This window comes from Tinamus guttatus, unplaced genomic scaffold (genome assembly GCF_059628265.1).
Source record: "Tinamus guttatus ecotype Peru unplaced genomic scaffold, ASM5962826v1 Tinamus_guttatus_pri_ptg000503l, whole genome shotgun sequence".
In the NCBI taxonomy this organism is placed as follows: Eukaryota; Metazoa; Chordata; class Aves; order Tinamiformes; family Tinamidae; genus Tinamus; species Tinamus guttatus.
The window spans coordinates 2,496,595-2,512,219 of NW_028289037.1; positions in this window are offsets into that span (position 1 = coordinate 2,496,595).

The window sequence follows — 15,625 nt, forward strand, 5'->3', positions numbered from 1 at the left end:
AATGAATCTAAACCAGAATGAAACAAGTCAAATAGATAAAATTATTAACAAGTAAATATTTTCCCACTAATGTATGAGTAGGAGAGGAGACTTCTGTATTATCATTGCTTTGGAACCTTCAAACCAGTATGCTTCTGGGAATTATTGCTTCATTATATGTGACATTCCCCAGGAGAACTTTGTGACCCAGGACCCTGTGTAGATTTGGAGGAAGAGATGGTTCAAGCCATGAAGTCCAGATTCTGATCTCATTCAGGAATATGCTGAGCTACTATACATATATATATATATGTATATCTTTAAAAGGAAATATGATTATACTGGTAGCATATCATCCTTTGTGCTACATGAGAAGAAACTCTTCTGAATATAAACATGAATTTGTGCTATGACTAAAAGTGAAGTCTTAGCTCCATTAAAGTAAATGGGAATTTTACTATTGGGTTTAATAGGGTTTCCATTTAATGGTATATAGAATTCCATTGTTCAACATGGTTGACAATTATGAAGTATTATGATTGAGCATTACACACTTTGTGTTCTCATTTATACTGCTATTGGTACGGCTTCATTATTTTATTTTCAGAAAAAACCCTTATGACTATATGAAATATATATACACTTGACCATTTTATATACCAATATTTAAAATAATTCAAAAAGGAATTAGCCAACATGGAATGATTTTGCTCCTTCAAACTCTGGTAGCTGGTAGTTTTTCTGCCTCTTGCACAGTCAATTGTTTTTTCTTTTCATCCTAAGCATTCAAAGAGCTTGTTGTTCTACATAAACATCCTTAACTTTGAACCTGAAAGAGTTCTTTCAGCAACCTGGTTGTGAAACAATGCTTAATATCGAAATACATAATATGTTACTTAGATGCTAGTTCATTGCTGGAATCTCTTCGGGAAGTGTTTTGTGTTTGCTAACTTTGTTAGTTTGTGCTTTTAGTTTTCACATATGAAAAGGCAACTTAATGGATATGAATATGTTTTATTCAGTTAAATACTGTGTTTTTGAGTATCTCAGTCTTGCACATGAACAATGCCTTAATGGAGTGCTAGGCCAGGCAAATATTGCAATATTAAACTCAGTAATTCCAGACATAATATATATTTATGGTTATAAAGTATGTTATTAGGATTTAAGTCAGTTGAATTATTTATTTTTAAGAAATGAGAAGAGTGATTTTGCTCACTTTTAATTTTCAGACTATTTTCGGATTATTTTATGTCTTACTTTACTATATAGAGCAACCACAAATAGAGGTACTTCAAGGAAACCAGCCATTGCTGTTACAAAAAGGCATGAATCATGAACCTGAGCAAATATCAATATATTAAACTGCCTTGGATGAGTCAGTGATAGAACTCATATATCAGCATCATTGTTTATGAAAAAAAGAAATTCAGGATACAAGAAACAGATGATTTTATATTGTGAGATTCCCGATCACAGTTCCGAACAGCAATGAAAAGCTGGAAGACTTTCACTTGTTAGTTTTAAAAAATACTTCAGGACAGAAAATAAACTTTCTTCCCTCCTTATGAAGTCATTCATATAATATTGTTCTTTTCTTCTCTTTTCCAAATTTGCCTGGATGGTAAGCAAACTAATAACTACATCTTTTAAAACCCCCATTTTTTTTTGAAGTTTGAAGCACTATATCGTATACATAAAATGGTGAAATTCACTGGCCATATTTACAGTGAACTGAGAAATAGTTAAACTCCATTTATAGGAGAGCAGAACAGAAGCCATATAGTGTTTTTGTGCATGTTGACCTAGAGATTTAAACAGTACTTGCCTGAGGTATATGATCAAAGTGCAGTTTTGCTGTGATTAAATTACTACATCCTCACACATTTTCTGAGTTCTGCAACTTGGAATCCTGTGAGATTATCATGAATTACTCCTAAAAATGTTTAATAGGATTATGGAGTAAAACAGGGGTTAAAAAGGGTATGCTGTTTTTACTTGGACAGAAAAAAACAACCTGAAGTTTAAGCATCTGATCTAAAGATCTTATTATTCATCAGCTGATGATGAGCAGTGAATACAGTCTTAGCATTGTGTGTGTGTCCCCTGTCATTTTGTGACTGAGGTCAAATTATATCTGATCATATCTAGAAATGAGAGACAATTTTGTCCTTAGTTATCTGTACTTCTTTGTGCAGGTAGTATTGCTGGCATTAAGACTCCACTGAGCTAGGACCTGTCTGAATATATGGAAACATGTATATAAAACAAAATCAAAAACTGTTTTGATGCCAAGACTCCCAATTTTCACGACAGTGTACTGCAAAGTTCTTTTAAAATATACATATATCAACTTGAGATGTATTACTAATAAAATTAGTTTTAACAAAAGTATGCACAGTTCTTTAAAAGGTACTGTTTTTCTATACTTCAATACAAAATCAAGGGATATTTTACAAGCATCCCTGACCCTTTGCAAAATGTCCTTTTCCACTGCATTAGACTAGAATTCATGAAAAGTGAATTAAAACTGCTTCATTTTATACCACTATTCAGAAACTGAAATCCTGATTATAATATATACTTCAGGTCCTTTTACAGTTTATCCTTACTGGTCTATGAGTACTATTTCAAAAAAGATGTTGACATGGGAAATATAGATTATTACCTATAAAAAGGGGGAACATTTAAAAGAATAAGCAATGTATTATTGAAATTATTGAAAAATCAAAATATTATTTTTTAGATATTTTAGATAGTTTTGAGAAAGTCAGTATCTATGCACAAGGCAAAAATCTTTTTTTTTCTGTTTGTGAAAGAAACACTTGTTAAAATTAAACCATCACACCTAAGGATCAAATAAATCTGAGAATGGTGGGAATTTTGTATTCAGTTGTATGTTCTTGACAATATGATCTAATGAAAATAACATGATCTCTCCAGAAGGCTAGCTGCATCCTATGGGCTGAATAAAACATTTCCTTGCTTTCTATATTCCTTGCTAATCAGCTAAAATATTATCATTACCCAAACTAATAAGGATACCACTTTGTCTTGTGTAGGAGTTTATTTTTCTCAGTAGAATACTAATAGGTCTCTTCAGGTTGTTTATTTTGTTTGAAGGGCATGGTTGGGCAATCCCTAGAGCTACTTCCAACTGTTGTGCAGGGGATGAAAAGAAAATACTTTATATCCTTTAGCTTAGTTAATATTTGGAAGCAAATGTAGTTCTTTTTTTGGTGCTTTATATCACGCCCAAACCAATGTCTCTTTTCAACTTCTTTAATTATAACTATAATTTTATTCAATAAAGTCATAGTTGTGAGCTAAAGGAAAGGAAACTGCAAATTCAACGTAATGGTCCTTTCTACAGCTGCTCTCATCTCGTATGAGATTCCATGGCAAACGATAGGATTTAGGAAAAGGGAGCATGCATGAGTGTATCTCGGTACTGTATCAAGTAGAGATACTGCTTTGAGGAAAAGATTTAATAGAATGTGAAATGAATGGCTTTTTTTTCTGTTAGCAGGAAATTAGAGTGATCAAAAAATTCATAAACGTGAAGCAGAACATAAACATGAGTGAAAATTTTAAAATTAGACATCTATAAAAGTAAACTGTTTAGTATTTTATGAAAAGGTTATGAATTCTTTGGGAAAGACCTGTGTATTTACAGATCTGTTCTTTCTAGAAAACAAGTTAAACCGAGCTGATGGATACATGAATAATATGAAAGCTTCAATTTCTCACCTACGTTATGTTGTCTATTAAATGAGATGAAAAAAACTACTTGGAAACATGTAATCTGAGGAAAAATGAGGTCATCAATAAAAAGTAAATAAAAAGCTATATTGATACTTAAAGAATCTAACAACTATAGTTGTGAAATTTATTATGTCATATTTATGAAGCATCTTTGATTTTTGGGGGGTTTAAATTAGTATTTTGAGTAGGTAGGTCCTGAGAAGAAAGCCAGAATTTTTTGCAAGGAAATCTCAAAAATTGCAGTATACTGCCTCCAGGGGTGAATTCTCTGCACTGGACCAAATGGCACTGTGCCGTTGAACATTCTATTTTACTAAAGGTAGAAAGGATGCATGAAGATCCAGAGGAGAAAATTGTAATCCTTTGTTTCAAGCTGCCCAGGACTATTCCTTCCTCAACATTCAAATCCTTCCTTCCTTAGGGAGATCTGAACCTTGCCAAGATCCATATCACATCACCTGGAATCAAATTAGGTGCCCAGCATCTTCAGAGAAAGTTTAACATTCTTGCAGTTCTTCCAGTACTTTAAACACTGTTAGAGGCAAAACAAATAAACAAATGAGTATTTTATAACACAGGGACTTACTGCATTTTATTCAACAGTGACTTTTTAAAGATAAGTGATTAAGACTACCTAGTTATAAATTACTTAAAGCTGTGGTATGAAATAACCCCATGTTTAAGATTTAGTACTTATGGTATGTCTTCACCTCAAATATATAGAATTTATGCATAAAACATGCTACTTTTCCTCAGATTCTCTGCCCACCAACATGTGCGGGGGTATTCTGTTTAGATAAGAGGTCAGTCACAGTCATATTTTTGACAGATGCTTTTTCCCAATACTAGTTATAGCGAGAAAAATGTCTAAATGACACTTCAGTTTTGAGCAGAAATCCCTATAGGATTTTCAAGACACTGATGATATTTTTCTGAAAAATCAAGCAAGTTTTATTACTGTCAGCACTCAACAGACCAAGTTGCATTCTAATAGATACACTTAGATTCTGAAATTGTTATTGCTGGTGATGAATCAAGCAGAAATAATAGCACTTGACTGTCAGGGACCAAGGTGATCTTGAACATATTACAGTTTTATTTACATTTTTCTAAATCAGGGGCTATAGGAAAGACATTTACCTAACAGTCTTGAAGGATCTTTATGGAATGGTCTGATATATAGGTGAGTAACATTAAGCACACTAGTCTTTATTTTGTTAATGAGATGCAGTCATTGCTGGTTAAGAATGTGAACAGTCTCCAGCATTATAGATTGAGTGTGGATAAGACCTTAACAAGGAGATTCCTAAACGGATCTTCCACAGCGTAAAAACAGTTAATGAAAACCTTTAGATGATGACCTGCGGTGAGTTAACTATAGCTTTTCATAAAAGAGGAGTTTGGGGTCCATTGGGTTTTTGATGCAAATTTTGGACTACGTGCTTTTCTTTGAGCTCAGGAGAATTTTCCAGCAGCAACACAATTGATATTTTGGGACAAAACTATCCACTCTGCATGTATCTTTTTTGTCGGCCATCATTCCTTTAATCAACACTACTCTAAACAGAAACATATTTTTATCCAATATCTCCTTTTACTAATTAAGTGTTATTTAATCAAGCTTTGTCTATCATTGCTCTGAGAGTATCAAGCAAGTCTCCATTTTTTTCTCTTGCAGACAATGATAATATGTAATGCAGAATTCCTTCTATTGAGGTAAAAACATTCTGTTCTTCTTCTTTTCTTTTTCTTTTTCTTTTTCTTTTTCTTTTTCTTTTTCTTTTTCTTTTTCTTTTTCTTTTTCTTTTTCTTTTTCTTTTTCTTTTTCTTTTTCTTTTTCTCTTTCTTTCCCCATGGGAAACTTACAAAATCTCTTCACTTGTATAATTTCTTGTATAATACTATAATATGTCACCTTGCAATAATTGTTCCAAGAGAACTATATTGGTCTTTCCCCCCCAAAAAATCGCATTTCAGCCATCTCTCTTGCAGTTAAATTCTACAAATGGATGCAATAATGCAGATGGAGTTCCAAAGATAAAGTGGTTCATTATTTTCCTTTAAGGAAATTCATCCATGTTAAGGAAATTCATCTATGTTCACACCTCCAGTGGTCTCTTTTAGGTGTCAAACTATGAACAAACTGACCTTTAAAGAGCTCTCTGCTATTTTATACTTTTTTTTTGAGAAATAACAAGTCTTAAATAATTAAACTGTTTTGTAGCTCTCTCCTCATTCACCATTCAAGTTTTGAGTTAGAAGTTTTCACACATGCTAGTACCTGCTTCTTCAGGTTGATGTCTTCTGCAGTTCTTCCTCTTTAGGCCTTTTAAAGATATGTTTATAACCTCACAGATGTATGAATCACCTGTGCACTTCATTAGAAAATTATTTAGACCTAGCACTAGATTTCAATTGCTGACCTATAAGCTGTTCCTTCCATTTCCTCTAATCCATTGGATATTATTAATATTATTTAAAAAAGAAGTCCTTACATTGTGTTCCTATTGCTACTCTTACATGGCTCAGAACATCTGATGGCCCATTGCCAACTGAAAGCAATTAACCTTCCTTTGTCACCTTTTCCCCTTTCTCATGGCTCATTTACAGGATTCCTTTTTTAAGTTAACTGGGTCATAATACAAGATATGTTAAACTCATCATAACAGGCAAGCTGTAAATTTAGTATATAATCAGTTTAGCTGTGCAAAATATATTTGAGTGACCAAGAGAGAGATAAAAAATTAATTAATTGGATGCAAATGAATAATAGCACATATAAATATATGCATAACTTTATATACGATCATAATCTTCATGTTTAATAAATATTATACTTTCCAGTGATAACTGTGATATTGTCATCCCTATACAGAGGCAGAAGAAGAGGAAGATAGGTTAGGTCAGACACTGAAAACTGGCTGGTGAACATTTAGAAACAAAATTAGAATTTAAAATATTTTTTCTCATACTTCAATCATTATACTCATACTCATATATTCTCCTACTTCATATCATTATATGCATAGAATATTTGGGCAACACATAGGTCTCTAGAGGGTCTACCTTTTTAGTGTGATAGCTATAGATCAAAAGAAATAAAGGAATGGGAATTCCAAAACACATTCTTCTCCTCTCAGAAAGAGATTCAAGAATACTTACATCATACTGAAAGATGCTTCTCTAAACACAGAATTGTTTTTAGAACACACTATTGTGCAGGATTGCTCTATTTCTGAGGGTAGCTTGGTCCAAAGTTCAACCAGTGTTTTTCAAGCTATATAATCTTGTGGTCTTTCCCCAGGGAAAGTTACTGTTTGAGTCACCTCCTCTCTCTCTCCCTCTGATCCACTGGGATCGTCATGTCCCAGTGTTAAAAATGAAAGTAATAAATAAGCCCATTTCAGCCCATTGCTGACCTGCTCTTGTACCCCTCAGGATGCTACATTTCAATGTTTGCAAAATGCTGGTATTGAAAATCACCTTCATGACAATTGGAGCAATTATTTTCTTTCAAATCCCCGTGGGCCAGGAGAATAAACAGGAGGTTCTTTTTATAGCATTCTTTTTACTTATTTGAAGGCTGTTATCAGCCTCAGCCATCACACACAGCTTTTCTAGACTAAACAAACTCAGTTCCTTTAACCTCTCCTTATAGGTCGTATTTGTTAAAACCTAAAGCACATTTGACTGCTTTCCTCTAACTGCTCTAAAACTTGTCTAGCCCTCCTTAAAGCATGGAACCCCAAAGCAGACTATTCTGTCTGAAGCCTTACTAACAGTGAGCAAGGCAGAAAGAGAATAATTCTTTTCTCTTTCTTTCTATATGTTAGTAATAGTTTTGTATGTAATAACAATATCATGGTTATTTTTCATAGTTTATTGCTGACGATAGCACAACTTGCTTATGCAGTAGTGCTGTATAACCTGTAATTCCACATTTTGTATTCACACATTTGATTTTTTCTGCCCAAGGGAGTGCTTATACCAGTAAATTTCAGTAAGACAGGATATAAATTTATAGCACACTAACTTCTGCATGCCAGCATCCCCTGTGGATATCGTAGTCTGCACTAAGACCAGCTCTCTGCAACATGTGCAGTAAGCAGCCTGACGCACAGCTATACTTAGTGCTTTCTAAAAGTGTCCGCATGAAAAGTTAGTAGGCAGCAGCAAGTGCACTGTAAATTTATGCTTTATTTTACTGTACTAACTGATTTGTGTTGAGAAACCCCAAGTGTAGTGTTTGGCACTTGTCTTTATTGAATTTCTTCTTATTGATTTCAGACCATTCCTCCCATTTATCAAAATCATTTTGGTTTTCAATAATGTATCCCTCTCCTCCTCTTTTCCTTTTCAGAGTTACAATATCAGCTCTTTGTAGTTTTTAATGATATTATAAATCATAGCTAGATGGCACAGGTGGGGTCTTAATGTTGCCAGATTAACCAAACTGGCATTTTTGCAGTTACAGTTTTTAGATTACAATCACATAAGTTTAAAGAAGTGATTATGTGGGGACTAAACAGAAGACTGATTACTCACCAGGAAAGATAGCTTTCATGTGTTGAGGGAAAAAGATGTTTTTATCTTTTTATCATTTTTTTTCAGGGAGGAAGGAAGGTCAGAAACTTAAAACCTTATGTACATTTTTGTGCGTAAAATCAGGGCAGAAAATTCTCTCGAAAATAGCTACAACTAACAGAGGCCTATTTCTATCTCATATTAATAAATGAAGTAGTTCTCTAAAGAAGGATATTTATGGTCCCTTGGGGGTTTATACTGAAAATTCCTAATGGATTAGAAGTAGCCCTTAGCTTTGGTCTGTTGGTATATGTGTACTACAAATATAAGCACTGCCTGGATCAGAGGTTCCAATTTGGGGAAATGGCTTTTGTGTAACTCCAAGGCAAGTTCCTACATTTTAATGAGCACTGCATGCCTACGAGAAGCTACGCAAGGTTGCATTAGATGTTAACCTTTTCATCAAAACAAAGATTTTGACCTTTAAAAATGTTATTTCATTTTGATCATTAAATTTTGGTCATTTAATTTCAAACTGAATTTAGTCTTTGTTTATAAGATTTTCAGCACTCATATTTGGAATTCCAAACTCACCTTAGGCTACCCCTTACACCATTTTACTACTCTCTGCAGTTCTCTGTTTACCTCTCATTCTGCTATCACATAGAATGGCTTCAGTGAAAACAAATGTGTAAGGTCTATTAGGTAGTGATTTACAGGCCAACCCACGCTTTGCCAGGGCCCTGATCAGAACAGATGCAAGAAGGAAGGCTTAGAGCTGCACTGACATGTTCTCCTGTGCCAATAAACCTCTGTGACAGGGTTAGTGTGAGAAAACCATTGGAGTGATGCAGTTACACAGCTTTTGGGCTGAAGGGAGCTGGTGCCCGGTAAGCTCAGAGAATAGGCAAAATCAGTTTATGTCTGCCTGTAAAAAACAGTAACAAAAAAGACAAACTTGTAAAACTTGAGAGGAAAGAGGAAATGTGATGTCATTTAACACCAGTCTGTTTCCTGAAGGATGTAGGTGAAGGAAGTCTTCCATTTCTTGATCTCCTGACCTGCTGTCTCCAGCCATTCAGTCTTCTCATTTTCTTTGTATCTTTAGGGAAAGGGACTGGCTATTCAAGGTGGCCATATGGGTAGACATAAGTTAAGCAAGACTTTTGAGATATTTTGGATTCAGTGATCAGTAGGGCAACTTAGATGAGCTTCAGGGTATATAAGTCCTTCTACAAACCTATTCTGTACAGTTCTGAATTTAAAAAAGGAAAGATATACATTGCGATGGAGAACTGTATCTCTTTCTATTTACTCGTTCACTGATTTACTCAGGGTATATTTGCAGTGTTGTTCACTGTTAGGACTAAAATGCCAGTTATTCTCAGCTGCCTCACAGCCTGACCATCTTAAACTGGCTCATTTGCTGCAGATGATCTGTCAGAGGTGGATCCTTCCACTCTTATTTATACTTCTGTTATTGTTAGTGTCATTAACCATCAGCCTAAGCAGCGGACTGTTTGGACCCTCACTGTTCCCAGGGTTCACTTCAGGGAAAAAACTTTAACCTCCGAGCTGCTCTTTGCTGTGCTACTGTACCAGCTCTTACAGCTGTACATTCTCTTCTCACACATGCTGCTTCCCCCTGTTCAAGCAAGGAAGATGGGTCTGCATTCTTTTCATATCCATGGCTGTTTCTGTATGCGCTATGTAGAGATCCTTACATTTCCCTGTGTCCCCTTCACCGCTAACCCAGACAATTATGTAAGGGTCTTCGTTTGCACTTACTCCTCTTAAAGACAAACCATTCTGCTGAGAAATGACATTTCTTCATCTACAGTTACAGGTCATTGTTTTGAAGTTTCTGAAAAGAGCTACTGAAAGGCATCATTACTGCCAATCTTTTCCTTGTAAGTTTGAACTATCAAATACCCTCGGTGTATTGAAAAAATCGTATATGGACAATCTAAATCACAAAGAGTAATTTTAAAGGTCTGTGGACTGAACATAAATTGCTGGTTGTGAAAGATTTGGCTCCAAACTGTCTGCCAATCATGTGAAGTAACTTAACTGGACATCTGCAAATGGGTACAGTGTGCTTGATTTGAGATTTGACATTTTCTGTTGTGTACATTTTCAACTCTGGAATAAGATATCATAGTTCAGCATTTCACTGTTCAAGAATGCTATAAGGCTTCATTTTGAGAGGTGTCATAGTTATAGGGTCATGTTTGTACTCTTAAAGTTTCAAGTTCCAAAGTATTTGCAGTCTTCTCATTGACTCCATTTTGATCTGTATTTCCTGCCACCCTTTATTTAAACAAAAATACATGTATGTTTTGTAGTCTGTAGTCACAGGCAGATCTGGCTATTCATGTGGTACCTAACCTCAAGTCCACTATGACAAAATAGAGTAAATCTTTTTTTTTTTTTTTTTTTTTTTTTTTGGGGAGGTGGGAGTGGGGGTCAGTTTTAGTAAAGACAGACATGATCCAAAGATACCACAGGCTACCATATCATAGAATAACATTACTGAATTTCCTCACTGGGAAGGACAAGATAACCTAATCCATGTTTACTGTTTCTGCTATTGAAAGGCAAGGTCTAGAATCAGTATAAATATTACCTCATACCTCAGCTTCCTCTCCTTAAAACTTCATTCCACTTTCAGGGAACATAAAGAGTGTGACACTGGCACTGCAACAGGAATGCTGCCACGAAAAGTTCTGTGTCTCTTCCAGAGGCCTACAAAAGAGAAATGGGGCTAGCACGTTTGGTGTTTGTGAGATAGTTATTTATTTATTGCTTACTAATTTCATAGTGGGTTCTACAATCACAGTAATTGCACAGCCACATAGGCTGAAGTTCCTATCCCCAAAACTAAAATGAAATTGGAATTTGAAAGTTTATATTGTGGGTGATTAAAAAGGCAGTCTGGGGAGAAAGAGGAGAAAATAAGGAAGGAGAAAAAAATAAGGCAATCACATAGGAAAATTTTATGCACATTTCAAGGTTTCTGGATTTTTTATGAGTTCTCCAAGTTCCTCACACAAAAGAAAACAATACATGACTTCAGCCTGAATGCTATGAGCCAGAGTGATTGGCCACAACAAAAATGTATTTTGGGGTTGTTTTAAAGGAAAATGTGTCACTGATATACTCCTGGAATGTCTTAGCAACTTAATGGAAATCTATTAAACTCAGATTCACAGCCTGGCTGAGGTTGGAAGGGGCATCTAGAGATCATCTGCTCCCTGCTCAGGCAGAGTCACACAGAGCAGATTGCTCAGGAGCGTGTCCAGGTGCCTTCTGAACACCACCGAGGATGGAGACTCCACAATCTCTCTGGGCAACCCATTAAGTCACCCTTAAAGTTTTTTCTTGTGTTCAGATGGAACTTTCAGTGTTTCGGTTTGTGCCCATTACATCTTGTCACCCTGCTGGGCACCACCAAAAAGAAGCTGGCCCCATTCTCTTGACATCCTCCCCTCAGATATTTATACACATTGATAAGATGCTCCTTCAGTCTTCTCTTCTGCAGGCTGAACAGTCCCATCTCTCTCAGCTTTTCCTTATATGAGAGATGCTCCAGGCCCTTAATTATCTTAGTTCCTTTTCTCTCTTGTATCAAAGAGGCCAGAAATGGACACAGCATGTCAGACTCAGCCTCACCAGAGCTGAGTAGAGGGGACGTATCACCTTGTTGAACTGCTGGCAAAGCTCTTGCTATTTCAGCCCAGGATACCATAGGCTTTCTTGGCCATCAAGGCACATTGCTCACTCATGGTTACCTTGTTGTCCTTGAGGGCACCCAGGTCCTTCTCTGCAAAGCTGTTTTCCAGCAGGTCAACCTCCAACCTTTACTGGTGCATGAGGTTACTCCTCCCTAGGTGCAGGACTCTGCACTTTATTGAAACTCATGTTCCTCTCTCCTCATGTCTCCAGCCTGTCCAGGTCCCTCTGAATGGCAGCACAGCCCCCTAATGCATCAGCTACTCCTCACGGTTTTGTATCATCATCAGCAAACTTGCTGAGGATGCACTCTGTCCCTTCATCCAGGTGAACATATTAATTTCAAAGAGAGGCTGTTAATGGGATGGATAGAGAAAATGTGAAGTCAATGCTCTTGTGAGGTTACTGTGTTCTGGTTTCCAAAGACGATGTACTGGAAGAGCAGTTTATGAGAAATAGAGGACATTCTGGAATACAGGGAGACTAAATTGAAAATATTTATCTTCAAATATGCTTAAGGCAAGCACTTGGATTATTTTTAAGGACGTGTTTTTGATCAATATTGTGTTGTTTCTGCTTTCTCTGAATACTTTGTGACTCTCCTTCCTGTTTTTAAGCAACTTTATTCAGTTCTATTGTGTTATGAAAGTGTTTAAATTCAGGTGGCACAGGTAGATTTCGTCTCATGTTCTTCAGCTTCTCTCTTCCTAACATTCTTCCATATGTCTTCTGACACTGTCCAGTCTTCCCTCCAAACTCAAAAAATAGTCCAAAATGTCATAGTCATCCCTTCCTGTTATTTCTGAGATTTGTCCACTAACTAGCTTTTCATTTGTGAAATATTACCACAAGATGATGGTTTTATCATGGTTTTGTAGAAATACAATGCTCATTAAAGTAAAGACCTTAAACTATGGTGCACTTGATTCATACATCCTCCAACAAGCATATCTGAAAACTATTTTCTGAAACTACACTTACACTCAGACATCTTTTTTTTTCAAAACATCATTAACTGTATGATGACTTTGTGATGAATATGTCTTTGATATAATGAACCATTAAGGGCTTGGATAAATACTATATTCATTTACTCTTAGTTTACGGGCTCAGATGAACTTATAGTCAGAGGTGAAAAGTCATTATTGTAATTCAGTGAAGAGCTGACACTAATGAAAGATACAGGGACAAATTCAATCCCTGTGTAAGTGAGCAGAGATGCACAGATATAAGTATGAATTGTGCCTCTTAACAGCAGGATACACGCTACAGTGTTTCGCCTTCCCAGAAGAATATTTTTCAGGGAGATTGGGTTTGAAGAGATAACATGTGCAATATGCCTTTCTTTTTTTTTCAAAAGTTAGGGGCAAATAGATTTAGATTATACTGCAACATTGAAAACTTTAAATCAGATGCCACTGAATTGCATATTTTCTTAAATCTTCTAAGTCCTGATGCTACCACTGGCTAGTGTCTCAAAACTATGTAAGTGCTACCAAACTCTCTTGCTAGGGAAAAAGCACATCACATAAGGATGCTTTGAACTGATCTTATCAAATACTTTGCAGGTTAGTAAAATGAGAGCCTCATAGACTCCCATTTTGGTATGATATATCCAGTCATATCATTTTCATATGAGACTGGATATCTCATAGGAATTTCCAGTAAAACTACACACAAGGGAAGAGCAAAGGAATGAGTGAGAAAGATATCTAGCACAAGAGCCAGATAGAGGAATAAGTAATAAAACCTGTCATCCTATTCCTGCAGCAATGTGAGGATTTTCTGTACTGTACTCCATTATATGGTATAGATATCTCATCAATTTTAAGCCTCCTTTGTCTTTCATATCAATTGTCTATATCCTTTTACCAGATGTTCCAATAAACAGCAATATATACTTGTTATTTCAACGACTGCAGCTCTGTGGAACTGAACTAACTGAACTTTTGCTGGGACAATGATCCTGAGCATCGCCCTCCCTCCTCGCCCGCCGTGGGCTTCCTTAAGGTTAGGAATATGCTCTGCTGAGCGTTGTAACACTGAAGGACTTGTCCACATGCTCAGAGGCTGCCTTTTGCACATTAATCTTGCCAGTGCTCTGAGCTAGTCAGACTGGCTCATACCAATAAATTCAGTTGAGAAGCAAGACTTGTCAGCTGGGACAGAGTCACATAGTGATCTGTCTAAATGGCTCTGGAGTTTCAGCTAACTTTGTCTCCTCTGAGTGGGAGCATTAATGGAGCTAGTGGCTAATGGTCACCACCTGTCCATGGGGACTGACTCTAAATCTCCTTAAAAAGTTGATCTTAAAGATTTATGCAGTCCAGGAACAGAACCTGCAGTACTATCTTCTGGAGTGCCTTTTGTCGATTTACAGCAATGTGCCATTACTCAGATGAGGTATAAAATAGTTACCTAGCCTTAAATTCCATGGAATTGCATTTAGCCTTTAGATAGTAAAAAATGCTAGACTACATGAATGGGCTTTTAAATTTCTCTCTCTCTTTTTTTTTTTTTTCTCAGATCAGATATCTGTTACTAGACCTACTATCTTTATTTATTATGACAGACAGAAGCTGCATGAAATGATAAGCAACTTCAGTGTCTATGAACCAATGGATATTATGGTTCACTGACTACTTGAGTTATACTTGGATAATTTGGCACATATCATGTATAAAACACAGTAAACTGCTCACTCATGGTTTTACTGGATTTTTTTTCCGAGCAATGTCATTTTCTTTTCTGAATTCATTCTACTTGCGTTAAGCTTGTTGTCTATTGCCATCTCAGTTCTTGTGATTATCTGAACTTAGAGTACATTTTGTGGCAGAAACCATTACAAAGCCTGAAAACATTTCCATCATTTATGTATATCCAGACAACTTCAAGTGATTTTCTTCTAATGCAAATTTTCTCTTTCATGGCCCTAAAGAATGTTTGATGTGCTTTTGACAGCACAGTAATGTAAATAGGTGGTAGAAGAGGTGCCGTGAGTGAGCACACTGTCAGTTTTGTAAAAACATTCAACACGACTTACATTTGGATCTGCATTTTTGGTACACAGCGTCTAAATACTCCATTTCAACTGAAAATCGTCTTTAGAAAACATATTTCAGCTCATTTCACACTGTGTTAATTGTGTAACACACTGTAACCATTACCTTTTACCAGCCACAGTTGCTCATCTAATAGGAAATGATGACTTTAACAAGGAATTATTAGATCTGTTTGATCAGAATATGCACATGTGGACAATAGGGGCTGCTGGCTGGAACAAGCACCATTTTATCTCCCTGTGAGTGCATAATTGAATTACAAGTCTCATTTCATGAAGAAAAAAGTGTCACTATGCCTTATGTTTTGTAGCTAACCATGCCAAGTGGCAAATACTTACTTAAACTTACTGAATAATTATGGGACATTCAGTGTCGCTTCATGGCTAATTTAAAAAATATTGGATTTTCAAAATAGTAAGTAAGTAGGTAAAACTCTTCTGATTATACCCTAGAAAAAATGTACTTTTTTTATGAAATATTGATTTTCCATTATTTCAAAATCTGACAGTGGGTTTCAGCATCTCACAATTTTTCTACCTACGGGAAGAACAAGGTATCAGGAA